At 34.8% G+C, this 24646-nt stretch overlaps 1 pseudogene; it reads right to left on the reverse strand.

Moving 5' to 3' along the window:
* Positions 1-2123: 2123 nt before the first annotated feature.
* The window catches only part of LOC150008863 (serum paraoxonase/arylesterase 2-like), a 38986-nt pseudogene continuing 16463 nt past the window's right edge, over positions 2124-24646 (reverse strand).

A 24646-nucleotide genomic window follows, 5' to 3' on the forward strand; every position in this document is an offset into this window, starting at 1 on the left:
GGAAATCATGGAAATTATGTTTGGCATATCCAACTCAATGAAGTCAGTATTAATAGATCTCAGTCTAATGATAACCTGATTTTTGAGGTGGTAGTTGTCATTTCTAAAGCATAATGCATTTTTTTTTTTTTGGTCTCAAGAAAAATGATGCAAAGACTTAAATAAATTAACTTTAAGCAAAACAAACAAACACAAATATGCTGAATATTCTTCACTACTCCTCCTTGAAAAATGAAAGGTCTTTCTTTAAATTTAAACCTCAAAAAGGGCATAGTAATGAATTATAATGTTTTCTAAAGTACCATGGGCTACTATTTGCTTTCTAACATATTTTAACTTCTTTTTAAAAACTGATGACAGAAAAAAATATTATAAGATTTGGTTTATTTTTAATGAGGAGAAAGTTTATAAAAATTATGTAAATGAACTCAATTAAGGGAAAGAAATTTTAAAGAATTAGGTGCATATTTCTTAAGATTAAACTATATACATAACCACAGTAATGACCCAAAATGCTTAAATAAATAAATAGAATGTAATAAGTGATTTCTTTTTACATCTCAGCAGTAAAATATCATCTGTGTATAGAATTACATATGAAATTGGAGATACTAAACGAATCAATGATTAGATTCACTGCCCATTGATAAATATGATAGGAATGATCTTTCAGGGGGATAAAAAAAGGAAATCGTACTCATTTTTGTCATGATGAAATAAGGTTGAAAATTTTTCTCTGCCCAAAATGACAGTTTTGTAACAGTACAGAACTGTCAAAAACAGTTTAAATGCTTGACCAATAAATAAGATGTATACATCAAACAGTGTCTATTCATGAAAACTACCAAACATTGAGTAAGAACAGTGGGAACATGTATCATTCTTGATTGGCAATGCTCCTATTCATACCTCATCTCTTTTGGCAAAGGAATTTAACCAGGATGGGGTGGACCATGAACATTAGCAGTCTGGCTGCTTCTAGAGGCAGCTGTCTCACTGGAAATGAAGCACTGTCAGTTAACGTGGTGATGCCAATGACAAACAAACATGGAGCGCCAGCAGCTCTGGGAGCCTGAGGTTTTAATTCTTTTAGGACAAGCAAAAAACTTATAGCGAGGGAATTTTCCAGAGAGTTCCAGAAGGTGAGCCAGGTATAGGGGGTTAATAAGCTCTCCACAAATCCTGTGTTGACCTAAGCCTGGGTTCATGCTAGCAGAGACTGAAGGGCACCCAAGCCACCTATGCATCACTGGCCAAGGGAACCTGTGCATACATGCAGAGGAAATGTGAAAGGTCATGACATAAATAAGAGACATAGCAGACTTAAAAACTGCTTAAACTTTAAATGTGTTTCTTAGGTCCCTCAGGGAGCTATCAGAGTAGTAGATTTCTCACTAGGTGAGCACAACTTCTGATCAACTTTTGGCTGAATACCAAGATGCTCAGACACAGGAGACAATCCCAGGGATTCAAGCAAAGCAAAGCAAAACAAAACAAAACAAAACATTTAAAAAACCCTCTAAAACAATAAAAACAAAAAATAATTCACATTGCAGGAAAATATATTTCACAGATTTAATCCAGAAAAGTTGCTAAGTAAACAAATAAGAACAATTACAACCCTCAGTAAGAAAGCATTAAAACCTAAAATTACAAAAATATATAAAATGTCAATCACACAAAAATCTCAAAGGAAAAATTTTTAAAAGTTACACATACTTTGAGAAAAATAGAAACGGTCATTAATTGCCTCCAAATACTGGATTTAATAGACAACATTTGCAAATAAACCATTATTTATATTTTGAAAGAACAGTAGACAACTGTTTAAAGACTTAAAGGAGAGTGTGACAATAATAACTCAACAAATAATGTCAACAAAGAGAGAAGGATTATAAAAACAAAACAAATGGAAATGCTTACAAAGTAATTAAGAATAACTTAATAACTTAAATAAATTTAGAATAACTATTACAAAGTTTAATGTGTGAGCACTCAAACATTTTCACATGCTCTGGGTGCTACATCCCAAGCCCAACTTAAAGGCTTATATTTTCTCAAAGTGTATAGTATTTAACAAATACTTTAGGTTTATCTTGGCTCAAACTGGTTCTAGAAATTTCTCATATTCTTTGTTCTTCCTCCTCCCATTCCACAAGTAAATGCTCAAAAGCAGCAAGCAATCCACCTGGAGAATTCTACAAGGGAAAAAATAGTAAGAGACTCAAATATAACAATTTCTATACAATCTTAGTAAGAAAAGATAAACTTAGTACCTTATATATTTTTCTAGGAAAACAACACTGAAAATCCATTAATAGATTAACATGTATATCTGCCTGCTACTAAAAAGAAAAAAGAGAGAGAGAGAATCCAAATGAAGAACATTCATTTAAGTTAATCAGTTTCATACGTTGATATTACCAGCTCTATAGTCTACAAACTTCTGATTTACTCAGTAAACCAGAAACATAATGGCTTGAATTTATTTCTGTTAAGAAATTTTATAACAAAAAGCAATGTGAGATCAAGCTGAATTAAATACAGTAATATTAAGTTTTAAAAGAGCTCAGAGTTGAACAAAAGTATACATAGACTTAGTGATCAGACTTAGTGTAATGACTACATTACAGATTGTGAATTAGCCACAGCATCTTATCAGCACGACTGGGTTATGTAAGTCACTCCCCTCCCCCTAGGGAACCAAAGTATTTAAAAGTAAGTTAAGAATTAACAGTAATAGGCTAGACTAAGAAATCAGGACCTTGGATTCTGTTTTTTAAGTTATATTTTATTTATTATGCTATTACAGTTTTCCCAATTTTCCTCCTTTATCCCCCTCTACCCAGCAACTCACACTCCCTCAGGCAATCCCCACACCATTGTTCATGTCCATGGGTCATACATATATATTCTTTGGCTACTTCATTTCCTATACTGTACTTTACACCTCCATGGCTATTCTGTATTTACCTATTTGTACTTTTCAATTCCCTCACCTCTTTACCCATTCCTGCAGTACCCCCTCCCATCTGATATCCATCAAAATGCTCTCCATATCCATAAGCTTGTCTATTTTTTAAAGTATATTTTATTGATTATGTTGTTACAGTAGTCCCAATTTTTTTCCCTTTGCTCCCCTCTGCCCAGTACCCCCTTCCCTCCAACAATCCCACCCCTCTTAGTTCATGTCCATGGTCATGCATATAAGTTCTTTGGCTTCACCCTTTCCTATATTATCCTTATCCTCCCCCTGTCTATTTTGTACCAACCAATTATGCTTATGAATCCCTGCACCATTTCCCCATTTCTCCCCTTTCCCCCTCCCAGCTGATAACCCTCCAAATGATCCCCATACCTATGATTCTGTTCCTATTCTGGTTTGCTTAGTTGGAATTTGTTTTTATTTTTTAGATTCAGTTATTGATAGTTGTGAGTTTTTTTCATTTTAATATTCATAACAGATTACATGTACTAGTACAGAGGGTACAGTGACCAGTCTGTGTCAGGGTCTATCAAAAATCTTGACACCACACTGGCATTAAGTGCAAGGTTTCATACATTTCTTGCTAGGGAGCGTTTATGTTACATTAATGATAAAGAAAGCAGAGCAAGTTCTAAAGCATAATAAGCATAATAAGCATTTTTTAAATCCAATTCCCATGGCAACCCTCTGAGTGATCTTCGGTTATGTTCCACACACAGCCTTATGTTTAGACTTATAGATAAGCACAGCCAGAATGCTGGCAGCAGCCAGGGCTACAATTCCCTAAACCATGAGGAACTGCCACCAGCATTCTGGCCATGCTTGTCTTTAAGTCTCAACATAAGGCTGTGTTTGGAACATAACTGAAGATCACTCAGAGAGTTGCCATGGCAATTGGATTTAAAAAATGCTTATTATGCTTTAGAACTTGCTCTGCCTTCTTTATCATTAATATAACATAAACAATATCTAGCAAGGAACGTATGAAACCTTGCATATGGCATCAAGATGTTTGATAGACCCTGACACGACTGGTCACTATACCCTCTGTACTAGTACATGTAATCTGTTACTGTCAACTGTAATCCTAATGCCTCCAAGTTATTGATGACTCATGAATCTTGACCTTGTATCTCTCATGTGTATCCTCCTCAATAAAAGGCATGAGGGAAGAAGGTCTAATTGCTGTTCCCCACTAGAGAGGCAGCCATCTTCCTTTCCCCACAAATAATAAAATGTCCTGGGTAAAGTTTGTTCCACCGTGGTCACGAAGCCTCTGCTGGACAGAGCAACTTCCAACCGAGCCTAGAGTGTGCGAGGCACATCCGCCTCACATAATTTTGATCTTCTTTTTCTTCAATAAGTCCTTTAACACTTCATATAATAATGGTTTGGTGATGATGAAATACTTTAGATTTTTCTTGTCTGGGAAGATCTTTATCTGCCCTTTGATTCTAAATGATAGCTTTGCTGGGTAGAGCAATCTTGGCTGTAAATCTCTGCTTTTCATGACTTTGAATATTTTTTTGCCAATCCCTTCTAGCCTGCAAGGTTTCTTTTGAGAAATCAGCTGATAGTCTTATAAGTACTCCCCTGTAGGTAACTAACTACTTTTCTCTTGCTGCTTTTAGGATTCTCTCTTTATCTTTAAGCTTTAACATTTTAATTATGATGTGTCTTGGAGTGGGCCTCTTAGCACCCATCTTGATTGGGACTCTCTGTGCTTCCTGGACTTGCATGTCTATTTCCTTTACCAAATTAGGGAATTTTTCTTTCATTATGTTTTCAAATAGATTTGCAAATTTTTGCTTTTTCTCTTCTCCTTCTGGCACCCCTATGATGCAAATGTTGGAATGCTTGAAGTTGTTGCAGAGGCTGCTTACCACTACTCTCATTGTTTGAATTATTTTTTCTTCTTGTTGTTCTGATTGGTTGTTTTTTGCTTCCTTATGTTCCAAATCATTGATTTTATTCTGAGCTTCAACCTCTCTACTACTGTTTTTCTATAAATTGTTCTTTATTTCATTTAGTGTATCCTTCATTCCTGACTGGATCTATTTTATGCTGTTGAGGTCCTCACTAAGTTCCTTGAGCACCCTTATGACCAGTTGTGAACTCTGCATTTGCTAAATTGCTTATCTTCATTTTTTTTAGTTCTTTTTTTGGAGTTTTGGTCTGTTCTTTTGTTTGGTCCACGGGTCTTTGTCTCTTCATTTTGGCAGCCTTCCTGTGTTTGTTTCTATCTATTAGGTAGAGCTGCCATGACTCCCTGTCTTGGTAGCATGGGCTAATGTAGTAGGTGTCTTGTAGGTTCCAGTGACACAGCCTTTCCTACCATCTAAGCTGAGTACTCTTATGTGTCCCCTCCTCTTGTAGTTGTGACTTAGTTGCTGTTGGCAGGTCAATAGGAGAGATTTACACAGTCCAGTAAGCTGCTAAATTTTGCTCTGACCACTGACCACCAACCTCTGCCCTCCATGGAGAATATAAGTTGTGGAGCAGCAGGGTGGTTGGTGCTCTGGTGTGGTCTGTAGCTGTCCACCTGGTGCATAGGCCCTGGGGGTTTCCCAGTGGTGCAAACCAAAGCCAGCCCCCACCTGTGTTTTGCCCAGGGCAATTCTGCCTGAGCTATTAAGCAATCTGAGATGGCTGCTACTAGTGCTGGGCTTGGAGATTCCCAGGTGAAGCCAAGCTGTGAGTCTAGGCTGGCTGCTGCTAGTGCTGGGCCTGGGGGGCACTCAGCAAAAGATATGGGGGTTTGGGGCTCACTGAGGCCAGCTATTCCTGTTTCAAAGGATTTAGGAAGTTGTGAAGCATGAGCCAAGACCAGTCATTCATATGGAAAAGCCACTGTTAATAGCTGTTAGTTGGGTGGGACAGAGCTTCAGAAGATCTCCAGGCCAGGGCAAAGAGTGGTAGCCAGGTAGATGGAGTCTCAGATATGGTACCCACCTGTCAGCTCTGTGGCTCTGTTGGTGGAGGGTCCTAAAAGGGACAATGGCCTCTGCTCTCCTTTCTCTCTGGGAAAAGCTGTCCCCAGCTCCTGGCTTGATGCCAGATATTTAATTCCTCCCTCTGTGCCACTGGTGTTGGAGTTCAGATGGAGTGAGTCTGAGTAAGCTCCTCACTGTTAAATGCAAAAAAGACAACCTTGAATAGTCAATGTGCTAGCCATGTAAAGATGGATTGAGTGGACAGGATAGAGGAGGCAAAAAGGAGATTTCAGAGAAGGTTTTTTTCATAACAGAGAGTTTGGATCAGAGGATGCTGATTGATTACTTTCAGACCCCCCAAATCAAACCAAATGTTAAGCTTCATTTTTATGAACATGAATGTCCCAAATCTGACAAGTTTACATGAATAATTGAAAAGCACATGGCCCCTGATTTAACTCAAGCATTCTTCAGTGACTTTGCCTTTTTCTTCACATTTTACAAGCTTTATAATACATATATTTTCAATGAATTTACTTTTATGTGTCTTCTAATAATGTAATTAAATTTGTAGCTCATCTTTAATATATATATATTATATTTATATACATATTTATCCTACACACTATCATAGAAATGTTATACATAGCACTGTCTGTTGGCTAAGGTATCTTTAACAGGTAAAAAATGTTTTATGCAAGTTAGATTACAATATCATTAAGAAGTTTGAACAGAGAAAGGGAAAGCAGCTTTAATTTAGCTTAGAAAAGGATGAACTTTTTATGTGATTATTCACACGGAATGAAGCCTAATAATTCAGATTATTTTGGCCTCTGCATACAGTAATAGCATCAATTATGAAATTCATTTAGTTCAATAATAACATACCTTAATCAGAGACAACATAAATAAAAAAGAAGCCATACCCCATCCATTTCGAGCACACTGATCTTACCTAAAACAGATATAAACAGTGAATGTATTCTGTTTGAAGATGAAACATAATGTACTTTTAAAATTCTTATGTAAGAGCAACACAATTTAAGATGCAGTTAGAAGATGAAGTTAACCAAATAACTTGTACTTCACATATTACTCCTTTCTTCAACTTGTGAATATTTAATAGTGAAATATATATATGTATATATACATATACATATATATATATACACATATATATGTAATAAGTGAGGGGAAATTTAGTTAAATTTACTTGCATATCTTTAGGAATTCAGGAATGGAATGATTTTCTGTTCTGAATATTTATCTTTTTGTGAGTATTTGTTAGAGAGACCTAGGAAGATTATGCTTTGGATTTTTTATCGGGGAAGGGTCAGAGGGTTTTTATTATGATTTTGTCTCTTGCTATTAAGAAATAATAACTAAAAATTATCAAAGAAATTTCAGGGTTTTTTAGATCTTAACTGGTAGGTATGACTTAATACTTTTATCTCTTGCCTCTTCCACACTTATTCAACACCTACTAAACTTTAGCTTGTTGACCTAACTGTTTTGAGCTAAATAAGCCTTTCATAGTTCTGTCTGCACAATGTATCATCCCTTTCTGAGAAAGCTCTTTTTTTCTTTCTTTCCTTGGTAAACTCAGACTCATCTTCCAATAGTTATCTCAACTTGACTTTCCAAGTGCTTTGAATATGACCACTGCTTATTTCCCCAGCTTAATTTCTCATAAGTTTCTCATATGTGTGATATATTCCATTTATGCTGAACTTCCCTAAGTCTCTAGAACAAGTAATATTCTCTTTCCTAGATATTTTAATTTTCTGTCTGTCTGCCTATAATGCTTCCTTTCTCAGCACATCTCACCATTACTTTATAATTCCCTTAATTCTGAGACTTAAAATAGATGATAGAATGGGTAAATAAACACAAAAGGATGAACAATGCTATAAAATAAAAACATTAAAAATTGAGGAACCAAATGATCTGTTTCCTGTAATATGAATGTATATTTTATCACAGGTGTAATGCAGTCATGTCCCTTGGACGTTCTGCCAGATTGGGCAGCCTATTGGGTTAAAGGAGTTATGTAAGTACAACTTCTTTTCACTATAAATAATAACTCTTGGTAGATCACTGTACATTTAATAACTGCTTAGGAGTACCTGCTGACCTGATTTGAGAAATTTTACTGGCAATGTTGCCTTCTCTCTTTCATGAAAAAATAGTTTTTAATAAAACATTGCCTAAAATCAGGACACTAAAACCACAGAGACTATTATGTAAGGCAGGTTCATTTCTAAGGCTAACTAACTTGAAGGTGTCCCTTTAAACAGGAAGTATTTTAATGGGAAGAAATAGCTTCATTACTTTGTCCTTCCTTTAGGAGTAAGAACTATCCTTTTAACAAGCAGCTTGCTCTGTCTCATGGGATATCATTTGGGCCTCTGAGAAGGAATGTAAGACTGTTGGTCTGAACTGAAATGCTTGTGCATGGTCATCTAAATCCCTGAAGAAACTTTTAAGGTCTGGCCAAGGCTAGTGCTATTGCAAACAATAAATATGTTTCCAGAAACTCAGAGCAATAGAGAGTGAAATAATTCACCTGTAACCTTTCAAAACTTTAGTTTCCTGTTGAGAGCATGAATTTGGTCTTTTGCCTCATTTGGCTATGAATTTTGAGTTGCCTCATTAACTTTTTACTGGGTTGGGACCAGGTTTGGGGGGAGGGTATGGAGAAGTATGAAGAATTGAAAAGATATAGGCTGCTAATGAGGCTTGCTTTTCATCTATGCATTTGGAGTTTAATATGTTTAAGAGTTAGAGAGAAGGAGTTGTATTACCTGAAAAAGGACAAATCTGCCATCAAAACCATAAAATAATTGATATGTAAGTTAATGGTAGTACATAAAAAATAGTTATGTTTTTATTTACCACTATAACTATTAGGTAAAGGGCTAATAGGAGACACATTCAGTTTCACAATTTCAACTTTGCAAGTTGAGTTGTGACTATGCAACAATCTAGTCCAGCTCTCTGTGAAAATTAAAATACACATTCTCTAAAGAAGATCTAATTATAAAAGTTTGTTGACAAGCATGGTTACTCATAATATGTATGAATTAAGACAATTTCAGCCTGCACATGTTACTTCAGAACTTCATATATTTGCATGTTAATCAAGAGAGTTATTCATATGAGAGTATATGTGTTCCAGGATATATAATACACTTTGTATCATTTAATATTCATAGTAACATTATAAAGCATCTATTTCTCATGGATATATTTTATGGATGAGAGAAAAGAATGCTTAAAAGTTTAAGTAACAAGCCCAATGTCACTTAAAAATTTCTATGATGCACACGGCTTAATTTTCAGTATCCTTTCAATACCTAATGTACAGATTCAAAGCAAAATGTAAAGTAGAAGAATTTGGTTTTCTTTTATGAATGCCTCTTAATAATCTCAATTCTTTGTGTGAGCAAGTAACCAATTTGGTGGTGAAATTAAAGACATTCTCTAAAAGTACTAAACATTTATGGTTACAATAGTTTTTTGTTAGAAGTCTATTAAAAGAAGCTGTTGGTAGGATGTATGCTATGGTAGTGTCTTCCTTGTCACAAGGTAACTGAAAGTGACAAGTTGTACCTCTTCTCTTTTACCTACATGGCAGAATATCAGAGACATAAAGTGTCAGCAATATGACACACTGCTTCTGAAACTCTGTACACAGGATTTACAGATAGGATCCTTCCTCAAGTTAACGGATAGGATCCTTATCAAGTGAAAGGTACAGAACAGTGAGCCCGGGAGAATGAAAAGTTTGACTTGTATTTCTGTTTTCTAATCTAAGAAGCACTAGGTTTGCATAAACTCTGTAGATTTCTAGAAGTTTCAAAGAGGTCCTCTGTCCCCTCAAAGTGTCTGTGTAAAAATAGAACCCCACATAGCTCCTCGTATAATATGAGAAGAATGCCAGGGAGCCATGGTCTAAAGAATATCTGGGTCAGAGAGACTGGAGACCTCTGTGTTGACTATATGGCTGAGGGAAAAAAATAAAACCCATTAATCTATAGCTTAAAAAGGAGAGTTTTGAAAAAGTTGTTATCTAGGATCTTCTCTAGATGTTTTAAAAGGAAATATATGCATTAATTATAATCTTAACTTTTTCATTGTATCTCTCCAACTCAGAACATTAATTTTTAGCCACTGTGGAGCTCTGAACCACTCTCTCCTAGTTCACTATTGACCTGTATCTTCATCATTTAATACTGCAAATTAATTTGTTATCATAAAAATAAAATCCACAAGTAATTTTATGTCAACTATGTGTGCCATAGTAGGCACCCTCATTACAAAATTTATTGTACATTTTGGCAAAGGATATTGTATTATGAGCCAACAAAAATTTCAAAGGCAACTAAAAGAAATATAATAGTGCAGTGTCTTGTGGTGAGGTGAGTTAAAGCAAGGAACATTGGTACATTATTAGAATAAATATATAAGTGGTTATAAAGAGAGGTCTTGACACAAGTTCATTCACATTTAACAGGCTAGAAATAAAAGAATCAGGTTATTTCTGAAAGTCATTGTGAGTGAGATTGATGCTTCCAGTCTTAGGAAATCAATACTATGTCATCTCTATAGTACATCTTGATTTGTAATTCATAGAGTCTTATGAAATGTTATAAATCTCAAGGAAGAAAAGGGCTCATAGACTAAGGAGTTCATGTAAGAGAAACTAAAGTTAGAGAAACTGATGACTATCCCAGATATTACATTTGTTTCTTTCTTTTCTACCTATTGACTTAAACTTTATTTGAAAAAGCCATGAAATGTGTCAAAAGATGCTATTGGAAGTCAAGCCATATTTGTTTCTCAGTTACTGGAAGTCTAACTTACAAGTTAGTCACTATATGGAACTGTGAAAAGTTTATATTTTATGAGACAGTTTAAAAATATAAATAGATAATTATTTTTATAATAAAGTAGTCTAATTCTTTAACATTATATTTCAATTAATGACCTACATATTTAGCAAATAAGTACCATGAAGATGACAGGAATAAGATATAGTTTTATTTAATAGACTAAATTTGATATGATGTTTTAAACTTAAATGAGAACTACTTGATATAACTCTTAGGGATGAGGTTAGTTTCTGTGTCCTAATATTTAAAAGTATTATCTACTTCTACTTTAAGAAGGAATATACAATATACTAATTTCTTCTTTTTTTGAAGTCTCATTACAAATTTGTGACCTGTACCTGATTTGTAGCTTGTTGTTGTACATTATGTAATACTTAAGAATCTGAGTTTTTAGAGGCAAGGGAAAGCATCTTACATTTCTTATATTTATTTTTATTTTCTATACTGGATGGAAAAATTTAGGCATATAAATATACATATTTATAAATATGCCCTGCCCAGACTTTGTAGCTGCTGATGACGATTTATAAAATAGCATAGCATGGCATAGTATAAAATATAGTATAATAGAATGTTTTATTTCTCACTCACCAAAATCTACCTATAAGAGTAGAAAATAGACTTCCTTACATTATAGTTCATAATTGTTAAAAAAAAGAAAAAAGAAGAGAAAAAAGATGTAGGTTTAGGTCCACAGCATAGATGCCACCGTGCTGATCAATTTAGTGGCAAACCTAGTATCAGACTGCTAAATTTCATTTTTTTTTGGTTCAGATTATAAACATTTTTCATCATTGAGGCCCGTCTTCATTCAGCCTTTCATTTTTCTTTAGCACGTCATAAAATATTGCCTTATCATAATAACAGGAATATTACGCTCTGCAACATTTGCTGTTATAGAATAAACCAAACCACTGCACACTTTATTATACAAATATGTTCCAGTTACCTATCTACCCTGTTATCTGCCAACCTGGCTTAAAAGAAAACTTGGTCATTAACAAGGGATTTTTAGCTCTATTCCAATAGAAAATAGGATGGTTTGTCTGTAGTTTGCTGGAGCCAGGGCTCATGAGACCCAATTTTGCACATCTTTCCCCACTCTGTGTCCAGTAACATCATGTTAATAGCATGAAATTGACCGTGGTGGAAATATTTACACCACAGGAATTGGCAAACACTATGAATCAAGCCTCGTTTTTTTTTTTGATGGTCAGTTGTTGGATTTACTAGCCTGCCACTGGTTTTCCTTTCCTTTTTTTTTTTTTTTTTAAGATTGTTTTTTTGTTAACCCAACTCTTCCCATTTCTATTTTTTAAACTGGTGGCTTTCAAACTACTTTTATTATAAACTAATAGCTATAAATTGTCATAGCATCGGACATGCCTATCAAAGTAGAGATATAAAAGTTTATTTTGAAAAACAGATACTTTAGTTTATACTCATTTGCAGTAACTGTAAGCAAAAGAAAAATTGCTACTTTTTAATGTTCATTACAAATACATAGTATTTTGATATATTGTGTTTCCATACTCAATGTCTAGTGAACCTTACACAACTTCTAAGAATTCAAAATTTAGGAAACATTCCTCCATATCTGGATTTGTAAGTTTGTTTTACTGAGGACTGAATTTTTTTTCCTACTATTTCCTACCTGCTAATTGGCACTTTTGGAGTGGTCTTCAAATAGTGGTGGGTTGCAGAATACTACAGATGATTTTTTTAGGATAAAAGTATTAATAAGAAAATATTATTAGTGTGAAATAATAATGTGTATATTTAACCATTTATGCACATTGACTATGTTTAAATGGTATTTTTTCTCCCTTATTTTCTGTGGGGGTCTAGAAATTATATAGCATTTTCTCACTCATCTTTAATTTAAATAGAATTATGAAATAAGTATGGAATTCACATGGGATGCTTTCCATTTGTTCCATTATGTATGTCAGAGTACATATGATTTATACTTTTCTCCTTAAGTCAAACAGCATTAGTTTTCTTTAAACATCTGGCTGGCATCTGGGAGATTTACTCCATGCACTATCAATCAGAATATCATTGTGGAGTTTAGGTAATGACCAATGTGAATAGGATATAATCATATGTAGTAAAGTTCACTTTATTGATTTAATACTACCCAGAGTCCTGAAGTGCTTTGGTTTTCAACACAATTTAAATACATTGCCAACGCTTTATTTATTTAGTGAATTTACACAATATTTTCCTTCCAAAGTGCTATATAGTAATGGCCAGTAGGCAAGACCCAAAAGGCACTTTGTCTTCCCCTGAGCACTTTTCCACTGAGCTCTTCCTACATGCTAGCTCTGAAATCCAACAGCTGTTCCGTTTAAGGATGGATGCATTCTCCCTCTTTTATTCCTTTCTAGATTCTCTTATATAAATCTGGACACTTTCACTTGTCTGTGTTTTCAAAAGCTTCTCCACCACACCCCTCTTTTCCTCTAGCTCCGTCTCTCTCTTTCTTTCTTCATTAGGAATTATTCCAACTGCCAATGAAGAAAAGTAAAAATGTAAGAATTAAATTACTGTTTAATATCTTGATATGTCTTCTCTTTGGTTTTCATGCAACTTTCCTCTGTACCTTATGTGAGTCGTTTGTTTGCATTCGCTCTTCTCTAAGTGTCTCCTATTTCTATTCTAGCTTAAAGCTCTAAAATAAAGAGGAAATTATTTAAAAAGTGAATTGAAGTTAACACAAAGCTAAGTTTTTTCTGTTTAAATTATTTTAAAGGCATTCTTTAAACCCAAACTCCCAATTCAAGAATGAGTACCATATTTAAACTTCCTACTCTTGATGTCCATTGCTTTTAATATTTTTTAAACATCCCTCCATTTTTCAGCTGTTAATCCTCTTGGGGCAGGGACTGTGTTTAAACCAATGCATAAAGAAGATTGTGCCAAATGGACACAAATGATATGTTCCTGTGGTATTCAAAATAATAATCAAATGTTAACTAGTTTTATTATTTTTTTTTTCACTTGTGGTAATAAATGCTTAGAACAAAAGGAAAGAACGATCTATGAAATTCCTCTTTCTCATGATATATCTCTAACACCGGGACGTGAATATGTCTATAACTTTGAAATACTGATTCTGAAACTAGAAGTAGAATTGTAAGCTCAACGGGAGTACCTGTAGAACATATTCTTCTGGACAGATTCAGTTCAATAGCTTAGTGCCACTAGTTATCATAGCTGTCTTTTCATCACATCAGAGCTTCTTTGAGATACCAGAAATTCACTATCGATTCTTGATTGTCTGGGAAATAGGATGGAGACTAACCCTGCTTTTAAATAGCAATGCATATTTTTGATTTCTATGCAAATGTGAAACTTGATATTGCTTTGTAGTTTCTATCCCAGTTTCCAAATGACTTTGCCCTGTGATGATTATGTGTTATTAGACTCTGACTGAGGTCTTCTCCAGATGTGGCTATATGAGTCACTGGTTAAGGAATTCCTTTACAGATGTTTGGAAAGTGCTCTGGGAGTTGCTGTAATGCAAGGTGTTTACTTATACGCTGCCTCAGTAAATCAGAGACTGCTATTTCACATGCAGAGAACCTAATGAGCCAATCAATGGTGACTGCAAAATAAAAGCAAACTGGGTGTTTTTCATCCCACACAGAGCTATTAGGAAGAAGGTGGGCCAGCTGTAGATCATGCTGAGTCAGAGCAACAGAACAACCAATTTTAACATTTCCTACCATTGCTTTAACAAGCAAGCTTAGCTCTTAGGAGGTCACAAAGTGATTCTGTATTTAACAGCTGTCATATATTAAAATAATTTAAATAGATGTTTCTCTTCTTTATAAGCAAAATTAAGACAGTCTTCATGCAAAGGATTTATCTAGTAGATAACTTAGCAAGGAATCTAAGTAGAGGAGAGCAGAGCAAAGGCACAAAAAGGGGATGACCTCTAGTTTTCTTCATAGTCTCACAGCCAACCCCATTAGCTATTTTCTGCTGATTATGTAGGTCATTGTTATGGCTGGAGGTGTGGTGCGAGTTCATTGTTTTACTCCTCAATTCTGAAATGCCTTTTCCTTGTAGATGTATTTCCTTCTCTCATTTTACTGTTACCCTGGACACTTCCACTTCTGAGATAAAAATACAAAGAGGAAGCACAGAGGAAGGAAAAGCAGCATGGAATTTCAAAGTTTAGGGGGAGTTTCTTTTTACTATGTCTCAATAGCTTAAAACTCCAATTTGCTTGGAGAGGAAGGATTTGGGTTTGTGTTGATTGAACTGATTGAATTTATAAGCAAATTGATGAGTTGGAGATGTGAGAACAGACACAAACAGAAGGGAAAAAGATGAGACAAAAATCCATCTCAGGTGAAAGTGTACTTATGTGATTTTTAGAAAAGAATAAGTGATGAAGATGTTGGGAGAAATACAAATATTTGGGGGTAATGAAGCTATTGCTCTATTTCATTAAGAAAAAAAGCTAGGTTGAGTGCACATATCTGTTGTACAAACACACACACATGCTGGTTAAAGGACTGTCAGTTTCTTCATCTCACTATTGAGAATTAAAATTATTGCCTTGAATCGGACTTCACTGTCTAAATGCTAGGAAAAAAAGCAGAAATAACTCTTCTGCTAAATTGTGCATTCCTGTTCCAAGTTCACTAGTCCACTTACAAATTTCCCATGAGAACCATGGATTTGAAAATCAGTTGGCATGAGCCAAAGGGTATACCTTTCCTTGATCCTTGTTCTGAGCTTGTGGACAGTCAGGAACTTTTCATTTTATGTGATCTCTTGGGTGATAGAATTGCACACCTGCTTGGCTTAAACAAAACTGAATTTTTTAAAAGTCTAAATACATAACAGATGCACCAGAGGATTTCATTCTGGGAAGAATTTACTTATAAATTCATACAGTTAACACATTCCCCACAGTCATAATCCTATTGCTATGCCATAATGATGGTGTAGACTGAAAAAATTGGCATTGTGTGTTCCTCATGGAAAGAAATCCAATATATTTTCCACATACTTGTTAGATATGCTCAATAAAACACACTGCACATACATTTAAAATATGAGACAGTTTTATACATTTTATTGGAAATGTAACCTAGTTAAACATTTCAAATGACAGTGACAGAAGACAGGCAATATTCTATTCCCAAATCTTTCTAGAAGCTACCAGGGTCACCAAATTTATCAGATTGCTCTTGAAACCTATCTCCAGGAAATTTCCCTCAACTAATTAGTAAACGATGCTGAAGCCCCCTGAAGTGGAAATTCCACAGAGCCTTTGTCCTCACAGCCCCTCTGAATGTGTTTGGCTCTACAGTCAAAACTCTTGATTTACTCATTCTGATCTTCCTTAAAGTAGTTATTCTGTGCCATTGTCCTTAATTGGGACATTAGATATCATGATGAGAATTTCTCAAATTTCACTTATTAGTGTACGTCCAATAAAAAGTTTACTATATGCAAGTATTACCTCTACTACTAGTTATGAAGTTTCATAAAACTGAGTTATTTTATACTAATCATTGATTTGAAAGGGACATTTTATATTATTTTTATAATAGATATGAACTTAGTATTCTTTCATAAAATGGAGAAGAAACATAAAGGTAAATCACTGAAAATAAAACAATGTGATTGAATTTCAGCTCAAGTCATTTGTCACCAGAAGTTAGGCTTAAAATCTGATTTCCTATTGTCAAAAGAGGAAAGAAGTGAGTTGTAGGGATATTCCAAAGACTTAATGGCACCACACTGAGACTTGCCTCTGATGTAAGTAGAGAAAGAATTCCTCTAATCTATGATGATGAGTCAAATTCATGGTTAAATTTGTGGGTTAATACATGAGAATGGATATGTGGTAGGCTCTTGTTCTTGGTGGTGTTTACATGAGTGTGTTTAGGTTATGAAAATACATCCAGCTCAGAAGCTAATATGTGTGCATGTTTCTGTTGTGTAACATGTTTCACTAAAACAATATAATAATGACAAGAAGATGTGTTTGTTACTTAAGAGAAAATTCATGAGAAGGCTGACTTTAAGGTCATTAGATACCAGTGGTGTGCTAGAGCTGGCTTGTACTGGCTGGTGAGAGCCGACAGTTAGGTTTCAGATATTGTGTGAGTTAGATGTTAAATACAGCCAATGTTAAAAATTAAATTATATAAATGTACACTTACATAAACCATATTAAAATAAAGGTGATAAACACTCAAAACAGATCACTTTCTATTTTACTATTATCTATACTCTCAAGGCTATTCCTGTGTTTTGTTTTTTTTAAGTATATTTTTTATTGGTTATGTTGTTACCATAGTCCTGATTTTTTTTCCCATTTATCCCCTCTGCCCAGTACCAACCTTCCCTCCAGCAATCTCACCCTCCTTAGTTCATGTTCATGGGTCATGCATATAAGTTCTTTGGCTTCACCCTTTCCTACACTATTCTTAACTTTTCCCTGTATACTTTGTACCAACCAATTATACTTCTTAATCCCTGCACCATTTCCCCATTTCTCCCTCTTCTCCATCCTAGCTAATAACCCTGCAAATGATCCCCACACCTATGATTCTGTTCCTATTCTGGTTTGCTTAGTTGGATTTTGTTTTTATTTTTTAGATTTAGTTATTGATAAGTGTGAGTTTGTTGTCATTTTTATGTTCATAATTTTGATCTTTTTCTTCATTAAGTACCTTTGACATTTCATATAATAAAGGATTGGTGATGATGAACTCCTTTAGCTTTACCTAGTCTGTGAAGCACTTTATCTGCCCTTCCATTCTAGATATTAGTTTTGCTGGATAGAGTAGTCTTGGTTGTAGGTCCTTGCTTTTCAGCACTTTGAATACTTCTTGCCAGTCCCTTCTAGCCTGCAAAGTTTCTTTTGATAAGTCATCTGATAGTCTTATAGGCATCCCTTTGTAGGTAACTCTCTGCTTTTCTCTTGCAGCTTTTAAGATTCTCTATTTGTCTTGAACCTTTGGCATTTTAATTATGATGTGTCTTGGTGTGGTCCTTTTTGGGTTTAGCTTGTTTGTGACTCTCTGTGTTTCCTGGACTTGTATGTCTATTTCTTTTAACAAATTTGGGGAGTTTTTCTTCATTATTTTCTCACATAAACTTTTAATTTCTTGCTCTTCCTCTTCTCCTTATGGCACCCCTATGGTTTATATTTTGGTTCCTAAGCCTCTCCTCATTTTGTTTTTCAATTCTAGTTTCCTCGTTCTGTAGTGCTTGACAGTTTTTTCTTTCTTATGTTCCAAATCATTGATTTGAATCCCAGTTTCCTTTCCTTCACCACTGGTTTTGTGTGGATTTTCTTTTGTTTCATTTAGCATAGCCTTTACTTCTTCCCTTATGCATTTGCCATACTTAAGCATATGTGTCAAGTCTGTGAGCATCTTTATCAACAGTGTTTTGAAATATAAGTCTGTTAGGTTGGCTATCTCCTCATCTGTTAGGTTGGCTATCTCTTCATCTCTTAGTTCTCCCATTGGAATCTTAACCCATTCCCCCTTTGGGGGCATACTTCTCTGTCTCCTCATCTTGACAGGCTCCTGTGTTTGTCCTTATATCTTAGGTAGAACTGTCACATCTATTGTATTGTATGAGTCAGAGCCTTAGTGATTTGTCAGTATATGGTGACCTGTTTTACCACGTTGTGGCGCTGTATGTGGGGGAGGGGTCTGAGAGGGAATAATGCCACTTGCTCAGCACTTGCTCCCTTTCCAGACACTTCTCCCACTTACGTATGAGACTGGCACCTCTCAAGCTGTTGCACTGGCTGTCGTTCCCAGAGTGGGTGGATCTGTGGACATTCTATTACAATGGGGGCCCTTTAAACAAGCAGACTTTGCTGACAGACTGGTATTTTTTTCCTTTGCCCCAACCCCCACTGTTTTGCACAGTCAGATGCAATGAGGATTTATTTCCCCCTGGCGCTGGGACCGTGAGCTGCACGATCTGGTCTGGTGCTGGGAACGCTCCCCAAGTGTCCCTCCTGACTTTTTAAAATGTGACTGTGCTTTCCTCCAGCCTGCCATTGCTGCTGCTGCTGCCACCACCACACCGTGTCCTTTCTGCCCTGGGTCCGCCCCTCCTACCTATCTGGATGATTATTTCTTCTTTATATCTTTGTTTGTTGGACTTCCATGCAGCTCAGTTTTCTGGAACTTCTGGTTGTCTCTAGCTTTGAGGTAGTTGTATTCCTTCTTAGTTGTGGAGGGAGATGCAGTGTGTCTGTCTAGGCCTCCATCTTGCCCAGAAGTCCCCTGTCTTTTGTATTTTTATGGTTGAAATACTATATAATGTTGTTCTGAAACTCTATGCAATGACATCAGACTATTTACCTTGACTTGGTCATGGTGGGGGTTTTATACCACAAATATTAGTAAACATTATAAATGAAGGCTTTCTTTATCCCTGCAGTGCCAATTATTAAACACTTATAGCACAGAGCTGCTAAGTCCAGTTTTTCAAAAATGATATCAAGGGTCAAAGGTATTTGTAATACATATCGCTGAAAAAAGACTGATATCAATAATATACAAAATTCCCTACAAATCATTAAGAAAATGACAACCAAATAGAAAAATAGCAGGGAATTTGAACATTACAAAAAAGGAAATCTAAGTAACCAAATAACATGTGAAATGTGTTCTCCTTCATTAGTCATTAGGGAAATGTAAATTAAATTCAGAGTAAGATACAAATATAAATCAAATTAGCCTGAGTCTAATTTCCCTAATAGTTGTATGGCTGCCTGCTTATTTTTTTTTTAATGTTTTTATTGATTATATTGTTACAACAGTTCCAATTTTCTCCCCCTTGCTCCCCTCCACCCAGCACCCCCCTCCCCCAGCAATCCCCCCCAAGTCCATACCCCTGGTTCGTAAAAATTAACTATCTCCCCCCCCTCAAATATTAGGACCCTTTGTAATCTTGTAAAGGACAATGGGCGAAGGTCTCAAGCTCCTCTAGCTGCTTCAAGCTGGACATGGTCGTCGTCCTACCTACCCTTGGGTCCAGAAAACCCTAATAAGAGTGGGGGTGTGGAGGGGAGGGTGGCCTTCCCATATGGGGAAGGATCGTGCAGACTCCAGGTCACTTGGCTGTCTCCGGTCAACGGCATGCTTGGTTTAACAGGCTGGTGTCCTTGTTGTGTTCTGGGGGCAACAGATTTGGCGAAAAGGGTTAAAAGACATCATTCAATCCATAACTACTAGATGACAAAAGGCAGGGATTAATTTTTCAATGTTCCATATTAGGAAAAAAAAAAAAAAAAAGGGCTTCTTTGTAAGAAGGTGTGCTAAAGTCTTGCACAAGAAAGAAATTTCTCAATTCTCTATTTAAGAACAGAAAAGGACTTTCTGAGTAGTCTACAGACATTTACCCTTGTGAATCATTGATTAGAAATTGTCCCCATAATTATTGTTAAATTAGTCACCACCAAGGAAATGATATTCCCTTAATTTTAGTTCAAGGAATAAGCCTGGCTGGTGTTAATTCTTAAAGCCTTAAGCTATTTAACACTTGAAGAATGACAGAATAGATGTTGAAGAATCACCACTAAAACCCAAGCCACTCTGGTGCTTCCAGATGGACACTCTTTAACTTGTGTTTCATACTTAAGCCAACTTTTTAAACCTGGAACTTTCTCAGCATAGATCACATCAAAATTTACATTGTAATATAAACCAATAATCCCTTCAATGTCTTGATGAAATTCACAAACTTTCATCTACCTTCACATATATCAGTTTAAAATTTCAATACAATGGTCTTATTATAATACAAGTAAAATAATTTATATTAAAATAGTATTTTATTATTAAAATTTGTATCAATAACTATACTAATTGACATAATGATGTATCTGGTTGCTTACAAACATTTTATACTGAATAAGGTTGTATTTAGGAGAAGAAAAATAATAATCAGCAGAATGTTTTGAGATGTCTTCTTTATACTTGACATTTAATATGAGAACCAAATAAGCACATGGCCGTGCCTGCTCCCATTACAGACATATATAGGTGACTTAGCTGATTCTGGCAACTAAAATACCATGAGCAGCAATGTCATGAGTGAAGAGATATTTGAAATGGTAAATAGCTCTTGGGAAATTTCCAGACAAAACAAATTCTAATCTTCCCCCTGAATTACCCAGAAATTGTATTTCTGGAAAATTCAGTATATATTAAAACCTTAAAAAAATTCTTCTGTTTATATGCAAAGCAGAGTTAGGCTTGAGTCTTATAAAATTAAAAACACAGTTTTCTGTGGTAATCTCTAAGGAAACATTCAAGTCAAAGAACATAGAGGTCCTGTATTTATTGTGTAAAATTTTCTTAATACTGTAGCATGTCTAGAAACTGTTTTAACATACTACTGATGGAATGCCAGCAGTGGCTCCCAAACATTTTGACAAACAAATATCCATCAAAATGTCTTAAACACACTTTGAACAACTTCTTCATAAGACATAGGTAATGTCATTATAGGCAATTTTCCAAAATAATGCCAAGAAGATTTGTCAAGGGAAATAACCACACAAACGTTGGAATGATCAAATTTAGTTGTGTGTGTGTGCGCACGTGCACGCGTGCATGTGTGTGTGCGTGTGTGCAGTATAGTAAATTTTAAAAGGGTTTTGAAGCCAATTGTCTCTTTTTAACAATTCACAGATATCAAGGGGAATGACCATGAGTATAGTAACAACACTTTTTCCCCATTAGTTGATTAAAAATCCCAATTGATTGTGTAAAAATTAACAGGGATTTTTATTTTGAAAAGTTAGATGTATTTTTACCATGTTTCTAAATGGTAAAAATGTATTTCATACTCTGTAGTTGAAGTAAGATTTTAACATGGATGTCCGCAGTATTAGGAGGTTTGAAGGATGTGAGTATAATGCACTTATTCAAAAGTTACCAACAAGGCCCACAATATCAATTACCCTAAATATCAGCAGTATCCACATTAGAGATTTCCTCCACTTCAAAAAAAATTAGGTAAGATACTCGGTTAATAAGTACACTTCTAGAAACAAAAAACAATTTACCTAAATGACATACGCACGCACATGCACACATGTGCACACGCGCGCACAGGCACAGACGCCTCAGTCACATTTTGGAAGGGATCACATTTCCAAAGACAACAGCATTAGTACAATCAAAATCTTTAAATGTTTTTTTATCCTAATGGAGGTACCATATTGATACTGATGTATTATTTCTCAGTATTTCATTGCTCTCAACTTTGCCTCCACTGTTGGAATAAAATCCTACATTTTTTACTGAACTGTGGGCAACCTATTTTCCTTCCACTTATAGTATGTTTTGTGTGAAATATATACATCTTTAATATTAAAATCCTTTTCAATATTTGAGAAATGTCATAATAAAAGGTATAAACTGAGGCTTATACTGGAGAAACAACAGATTCATGGTTTCTAGAAGCAAATTAAAGTAAATTCATATGTTAACTTCATAGAAAAAAAATAAAGATATTCTTGAAAGTCACTAAATATGTCCTGAATTAAAGGGAAGCTATAATATTTTCATTGATGGAAAAATTATCTTAAAGTTAATACTGTTCAAGTTGAACTTCCAACAAGTGTTTGTAAAAGTTAACAAATTGCTTATAAAATTTATGTAGAAGTATAAATGTGTGAAGATAGCCAAGAATATATTAAAAACAAAGAAGAAGTTGATTTCCAGATATCAACTCTTTTCATAAAGCTAGATAATTAAAATTGTACTACACTCAAAGAGAAAAAGACAAGAGATCAATGGAAACAAGAGTTCAGTAACATATCCTTGTGTGTCATGAAATCATGAAATCAAACTGTAGTGGCTGACAGTTCTTTTTTTTCACCCAGAACTTGAGAATGTTGTGCTCCATCTTTCTGTGCTCCATCTTTCTGGCCTCCATGGTTCTAGGTGAAAATTCCACTGCCATCGCAATCATCAGTTCCCTATAAACAATGCAGTTTCTTAGCGTTACAGTAGTTTAACTGAATGGACTCATTAGTTCAGTCTATCAGTTTGACTAGTTCTCAAAACTCAATATTTACATGAAAATAAAATTCAATGGTGAAATAATATACACACTCTAATAGAATTTTCATAATACATTTTGAACACACAAACTATATTGAACATATGTTTGTGTGTGTGTGTGTGTCTAAAATAGATAAATTGGTCTAGAAGTTTTCATTCAAAGTTTATTACTGTGGATGCCGCTTAGAGGGTGGGAGAGAAAGGGATGAAAAGAAGGGAGGAAAAACAGTTACCTTATTTATTATGTTCTGTTTTTTTTTCTCTAAAATCAGATTTGAAGAAAATATGATAAAACATATCCTTTTATTCCAAGCACAACACAAGGGAGTATTTATTAATTTTGTAGGCAACATTTAAAAATATCTAAAATGTAGAAGCTGTCATTTGTGAGTATTCTCATTGCAAACTGTTTTACTGATAGTAATTTTGATATATAAAGTATATTAAATTTCATACCATTTATTAAATATACTATAGAAAGCCCAATTAGTGTCAATCGAAATATTTTGAAAGTCACAATGCTAATAATGTAGGAGCTGGGACATGGACCCTAATACAGTTCACTCTACTGGTTAAAATATAGGCTTTGTGATCTGAAGGCTATAATTAGGCACAGCTCCCTCTGAACTATAATTCTGTCCTAGGCGACTAAAAGAGGTATGCCTAGAAAAAAAGGGGAAATTTTATGATAGTAAGTCATTTATCCTCTTATTGTAAATTACAGAACTGACCTCCAAATCTGTTATTTTTTCACATAAACTAGAGTAGGTGGTATTCTTTATAAATTATATTCCATGAAATAGTAAATTATAGGGTTTCTAAAACTACTAGCCATCATAATTTTTCAAAACATAAAACTCTCTTCACTAATGCAACTGTACTTACCCAAAGTTAAAATATATATTAAGGTGTTGAAAAATTTATATAAATGCTTTTAGGCCAGAATACAACATTCATAGACCTATGTTAAAGTGTTGACATTTTGATTTAGGTGTAAAAGAATTTCTCTTTATTAGATATTTCTAATAAAGTGAAGGGGGAAAAACAACTTTCTGGAGAAGAAAGTTTCATTTTTGAGACTTCTAACAGTTGTAAATCTCAACAACTTTAACTGTAAACCTACTATTCATGCAAAATTTCATTTGTCAAGTGCAGAAGGCTTTAGTACCCCCATAGCAAAAGTATGATGGTGTGCATGCATCAGATCTAATCTTTGCCTTGTAAAATAATCATATTTCTTGACCTGTCACATTACCTGAATGTCAGGGACGTCTGAGTTCCCAGCTAAACTTTTGCTTGTTTATCAGGATGATTATAGAAAGATGTAGAGGGACAGAGGAGGTTGAGAAAACTTTCCTAATAAGGATAATAAGCAATTATTAAAAATATAAAGAAAACATACTTCTGCAGTTCCTAGAATGAGGAGAAACTGTTTCAAGCACTTCAAAAATATTAACTTTAATTTTCACAACCATTCTGTGAGATGGATACTATTATTATTCCCATTTTACAAGTGAGAAAATAGAGTCACAGAGAAGTGTAGTAACTCACCCAAGATCACAATGGTAGTAAACAATGGAGCTGGGATTGAATCCAGGCATCCTGGTTCCAGAGTATGTATTCTTGCTTGTTGTGCCATACTGCTACACAAAAATAAATGCAAGGTTGTAAAATAGATGGTGATGAAAAATGTAAGGAGTAGATGCATTTTTTATATCAATGAAGTTTTTTATTTTATTTAATTTTTATTGTTTT

This window comes from Furipterus horrens, unplaced genomic scaffold, assembly GCF_987537825.1.
Source record: "Furipterus horrens unplaced genomic scaffold, mFurHor1.1.pri manual_scaffold_5, whole genome shotgun sequence".
In the NCBI taxonomy this organism is placed as follows: domain Eukaryota; kingdom Metazoa; phylum Chordata; class Mammalia; order Chiroptera; family Furipteridae; genus Furipterus; species Furipterus horrens.